This window comes from Somniosus microcephalus, chromosome 8 (assembly GCF_052327205.1).
Source record: "Somniosus microcephalus isolate GS21.2 chromosome 8, FLI_Smic_1.0, whole genome shotgun sequence".
Classification (NCBI taxonomy): Eukaryota; Metazoa; Chordata; class Chondrichthyes; order Squaliformes; family Somniosidae; genus Somniosus; species Somniosus microcephalus.
Window position 1 is genome coordinate 198,820,363 of NC_140994.1, and position 6,000 is coordinate 198,826,362.

The window sequence follows — 6,000 nt, forward strand, 5'->3', positions numbered from 1 at the left end:
GGGAACATGTGTTACTTGACTACTCATAAATCTGTCGAAGTGTAATAAAAATATTGGTGAAACATGTAGTGAAGTCATTTGAGAGAGAGATGAAAGAACCCAGCAGGGTTCCTGTCTTACCTTCTTGTCCCCCAGTATTCTGCTGAAAAACACAGACTGAACAGTGCATTTAAAAGGTTGCGTAGAAGTTTCCTGCTGGTTCAGCAACTTGTATCGGTTTTGCACCTATTTTCTACAGTGCTTGCACGATAGGTATGCAAATAAACAAACCCCAGAAGCTTCCATGTATCTCAATCTAGAGGCCAGTGACGGATGTAACACATTTTCAGAAAGTGCAATATCAGTGCAAATCATATCGAGGAACGATGCAGTAAAATCCGAATGTCAGCATGCAGCCCATTATAGAGGGGTGGGAGGGGGTGTGGGGGGCGAGGAGGCAAGGGGAAAATGGCAGGTGCAACCAATTAGATTCCATATGAGGTTTTTAGAGGATTGATTGTGTTAGATCCGTGGTTCAGTGGATAAATAATCACACGGATGCTGTACATTAACAAATAACAGGTCTTTACTGGAGGAGGGTAATCTCTAGACTGGGGTACAGAGGCATGCGCACAGCTTATATACCGGTGTGGTCACTGCCGGTACTACAGTATACAGGAGCTGTAAAAAGTAGTTCTGACTTAAAGGCACATACACTACAATTCCTCCCTTTTTAGATTAATAATACCCCCTTAATATTCAAATAACAATTACATTTTTACATGTACATTCAATAACAAAAGTCCATTTATAGATTCAGTCTTTGGGGCGGCTTCCTGACCCTTTTGGGATAGCGCCTTTCCAGAGGTTCTTGTTCTTGGTGCAGAGGCAATTCTGACCCCTTTTCATCGGGTAGTTCATCGGGTTCCACTGCTACTGGGTCTGAAGTAGATGCTACCGGTATGTCGGGTTCATCCCCAGGTACTCGAGACATGGGGTTGATGCATTCCTGTGATGCTAAGATCTGATCGATGTGGCGTCTCACAATGTTCTCCCCGACATCCACTGTGTACATTAATGGCCCCTGCCTTGTACATATCGTTCCGGGTTGCCACTTCTCTGTTCGATAGTCCCGGGCCAAGACTGGTTGCCCTACATTGAAGCTCCTTGTCGGCTTCTCGTTGATGTGCTGGAATTGTTTGTCCTCAACATTTCTTCGCACATTTGGTCTGAGCAAGTCCAGACGAGATCTCAACCTTCGGTTAAAGAACATCATGGCCGGGGTCTGGTTGGTAACTGTGGTAAACCACTGTTATACCTGTCTGTACGTGTATGTGTATTCCACTAGGTACAGATCTGGACATGCCTCGGCTGACTCCTCCCACTATTCCAGGTATATAAGTGACTACCTCCCAGTCCCTTAGTATTCTGGACGGGTCGACCACTCGAGACTAGACCTTCATTCTTTAGTTAATAAAAGCCTGGTTGTTACTCGCTTAACCTCAGTCTTTTGTGTAATTGATGGCGCATCAATTTTATTAACTAAATTTTTTATAATGGAGAAGATCCTCACACCAGCATGCCTGGACCTGGACAGTCAGGAAGCGGACGCTTCCACCAAGTTTGCTCACTGGCTCATGTGCTTCGAGGCATTCCTGACTGCCTCCACTGCGGTCGTAACGGATGCGAACAAACTGTCTGTCCTGATCTCCAAGGTGAACCACCGAGTGTACTCAGTCATCCGGGACGCGACCTCGTACACAGCCGCCCTCCAGCTCCTCAAGACCCAGTACACGCGCCCTGTGAACGAAGTTTACGCCAGGCACCTCCTGGGGAGTCGCAAGCAACAACCTGGGGAATCGACTGAGGAATACCTCCAAGCACTGTCCGTGCTTGGCCGGGCCTGTGGGTGTAAGGCGGTAACGCCCACTAAGTACACGGAGGAGCTGATCCGGGATGCCTTCGTAGCGGGCCACAGGTCCAACTACACCCGACAGCGACTGCTGGAGCAGAGTGACCTCACCCTCGACAAAGCCTCCGAAATCGCACTAACGCTGGACGCAGCCTACCGGGGCATGGATGCCTACTCCTCTGCACCGTGGACGCCACGGGGAACGACAACCTGGGACACGGTAGGACAGCCCCATAGCACCGTGCCACCCCAGCCACAGCCCAACAACGGCCCAACCACCGCAGCAGTGTCCCAAAGCCAGACAGCAGTATCCCAAGGCCAGAAATGCTACTTCTGTGGCCAGGCCAAACACCCCAGAGCGCGCTGCCCGGCGAAGAATGCGACCTGCTCGGGCTGCGGGAAAAAGGGACACTACGCTAGCGTCTGCAAGGCCAAAGCCACCCCGAACGTCAGCAGCGCCGCGTGTGGGCCGTGCGAGCCGCCATCTTGGGCCCCCAACAGCGCCGCGTGTGGGCCGTGCGGGCCGCCATCTTGGGCCTCCCCAGCCATGTGCGAACCACCGCAGCAGCAGCCATCTTGGACGACTCCAGCCACATGGGAATCATGGACGCCGCCATCTTGGACACCAGCCGGGACGCAGCAGGCCGCCAACCCCCCGCCATCTGATACCCGCAGCGAGACACCGACCCCTACGCTGGCCTCTGTTACGCTGGACCAAACGAGATCGCACCAACTAGCTCGGTCCAAAATGGACGTTAAGGTAAACGGCCATGCAATAAACTGCCTTTTTGACTCCGGGAGCACAGAGAGCTTCATCCACCCCGACACGGTGCGGCGTTGCTCTCTCCCAGTCCTGCCTGCGCACCAGCGGATTTCTATGGCCGCCGAGTCCCAGTCAGCGGGCATTGGCGGCTACTGCGTGGTGACACTAGTAGTAGACGGGACTGTGTTCAATAATTTTAAACTCCTGGTCCTGCCCCAACTTTGCGCTGCCGTTCTACTGGAGTTGGATTTCCAGTGCCACCTCAAAAGCGTTACGATGGCGTACGGTGGCCCCCTCCCCCCACTCACAGTCCGCAGCCAGCAGCCTCCAAATTGCCCGCCGCGCACCAGATGCAACCTCTCCACACTCAGAGTCCCACCCCCCCCACTGTTTGCTAACCTCACCCCCGACTGTAAGCCCATCGCCACAAAGAGCAGGCGATACAGTGCCGGGGACAGGGTTTTCATCAAAACCGAAGTGGAGCGGCTCCTGAAGGAGGGGATTATTGAGGGCAGCTCCAGCCCCTGGCGAGCCCAGGTTGTGGTCGTTAAGACCGGCGAGAAACAACGCCTGGTCATCGACTACAGCCAAACAATAAACCGCTACACCCTGCTGGACGCCTACCCACTCCCCCGCATAGCTGACATGGTCAACCAGATCGCGCAGTACCGCGTCTTTTCGACCATTGACCTGAAATCAGCGTACCACCAGCTCCCCATCCGCCCTGAAGACCGCCAGTATACTGCTTTTGAGGCAAACGGCCGCCTCTATCACTTCCTTAGGGTTCCCTTTGGCATTACCAACGGGGTCTCCGTCTTCCAAAGGGAGATGGACCGGATGGTCGATCAAAACGCGCTGCAGGCCACTTTCCCATATCTGGACAATGTGACCATCTGCGGTCATGACTTGCAGGACCATGACGCAAACCTCGAGAAATTCCTCCGCACCGCCCAACTCCTGAACCTGACATATAACAAGGAGAAGTGCATATTCCGCACAGACCGCCTCGCCATCCTTGGCTGTGTTGTGGAACACGGGGTCATCGGTCCCGACCCGGACCGGATGCGTCCCCTTATGGAACTCCCACTGCCCCACTGCCTAAAAGCTCTGAAGAGGTGCCTAGGGTTTTTTTCCTACTACGCCCAGTGGGTCCCCTACTATGCAGACAAAGCCCGTCCGCTGATCAAATCCACCTCTTTTCCCCTGATGGCAGAGGCCCGCTCGGCCTTCCACCGTATCAAGGAGGACATTGCCAAAGCCACCATGCACGCAGTGGACGAATCCATCCCCTTCCAGGTGGAAAGCGATGCGTCCGACTTCGCTCTGGCCGCCACCCTTAATCAGGCGGGGAGACCTGTGGCATTCTTCTCATGAACCCTCCAGGGCCCGGAGACCAGACACTCCGCGGTCAAGAAGGAGGCCCAGGCTATTGTGGAGGCTGTGCGTCATTGGAGGCACTACCTGGCCGGAAAACGATTTACCCTGCTCACTGACCAGCGTTCAGTTGCTTTCATGTTCAACAACAAGCAGAGGGGCAAAATCAAAAATGACAAGATCTTGAGGTGGAGAATCGAACTTTCCACCTCCAATTACGAGATCTTGTACCGGCCTGGGAAGCTCAATGAACCCCCAGATGCCCTATCGCGTGGCACCTGCGCCAGCGCGCAGATCGATAGGCTGAGGGCCCTCCACAATGACCTCTGCCACCCGGGGGTCACCAGGTTCTTCCACTTCATCAAGGCCCGCAACCTGCCTTACTCCATTGAGGAGGTCAGGACCATGACCAAGAACTGCCAAGTCTGCGCTGAGTGCAAACCGTACTTTTATAGACCAGACAGAGCCCACCTGATAAAAGCCACTCGCCCTTTCGAACGCCTGAGCGTCGATTTTAAAGGGCCTCTCCCCTCCTCCGACCGCAATGTGTACTTCCTCAACATCATTGACGAGTACTCCCGTTTCCCGTTCGCTATCCCCTGCCCGGACATGACCAGTGCCACGTTCATTAAATGTCTGAACAGCCTCTTCACCCTGTTCGGTTTCCCCAGCTATATCCATAGCGACCGGGGCTCATCGTTTATGAGCGACGAACTCCGCCAGTACCTGCTCGCTAGGGGTATAGCCACAAGCAGGACCACCAGTTACAACCCCCAGGGGAACGGACAGGTGGAAAGAGAGAATGCAACAGTTTGGAAGGCCGCCCTGCTAGCCTTAAAGTCTAGGGGCCTTCCGACCTCCCACTGGCAGGAGGTGCTCCCCGATGCGCTCCACTCGATTCGGTCACTGCTCTGCACTGCCACCAATGCCACCCCTCACGAGAAAATGTTTGTCTTCCCAAGGAAGTCCACATCGGGGACAGCGTTACCGCCATGGCTGACGTCCCCAGGGCCGGTACTACTGAGAAGACACGTGAGGACCAATAAAACGGACCCCCTGGTCGAGAGGGTCGACCTCCTCCACGCCAACCCCCAGTACGCTTACATTGCGTACCCGGACGGGCGGGAGGACACAGTCTCCATACGAGACCCCACTACCCATTACCACCCCCCCCGCCACGACACCCTCGGGGTCCGCTGTAACCCACTACCCATTACCACCCCCCCCCACGACTCGATATCCAACCCCAGCAGCCGGCTCGCCTTGGACCGTCACCCACGAGGACTACACTCCAGTGCCCCAGTCTACACGGGACGCGACGCCGGAAGCTGCACCACCCCTGCCGTCGCCACGTCGATCACCTCCGGAGAGACTCCAATACACGAACTTTTAAATACACTTCACCCCGCCGGACTCATTTTTAAACAAGGGGTGAATGTGGTAAACCACTGTTATACCTGTCTGTATGTGTATGCGTATTCCACTAGGTACAGATCTGGACATGCCTCGGCTGACTCCTCCCACTATTCCAGGTATATAAGTGACTACCTCCCAGTCCCTTAGTATTCTGGACGGGCCGACCACTCGAGACTAGACCTTCATTCTTTAGTTAATAAAAGCCTGATTGTTACTCGCTTAACCTCAGTCTTTTGAGTAATTGGTGGTGCATCAGTAACTGCATGTGTTGCGTTTCGGTAGGCTAATAAGAAATTGTCCACCTTATGCTGTAGTGGAATTTCCTCATCGCACCTGGCCTTTATCGCCTTCTTAAAGGTTTGTACGAACCTCTCAGCCAATCCATTGGTGGCTGGATGATACGGGGCGGATGTGTAATGCCTTACCCCATTCCTTTTCATGAATTTTTGGAACTCGTCGGACACAAGCTGTGGTCCATTATCAGAGCAGATCTGCTCTGGCAAACCGTTTCTGGCAAATATGGTCCGTAGGACTGCAATCGTTTTCTCTGTAGTGG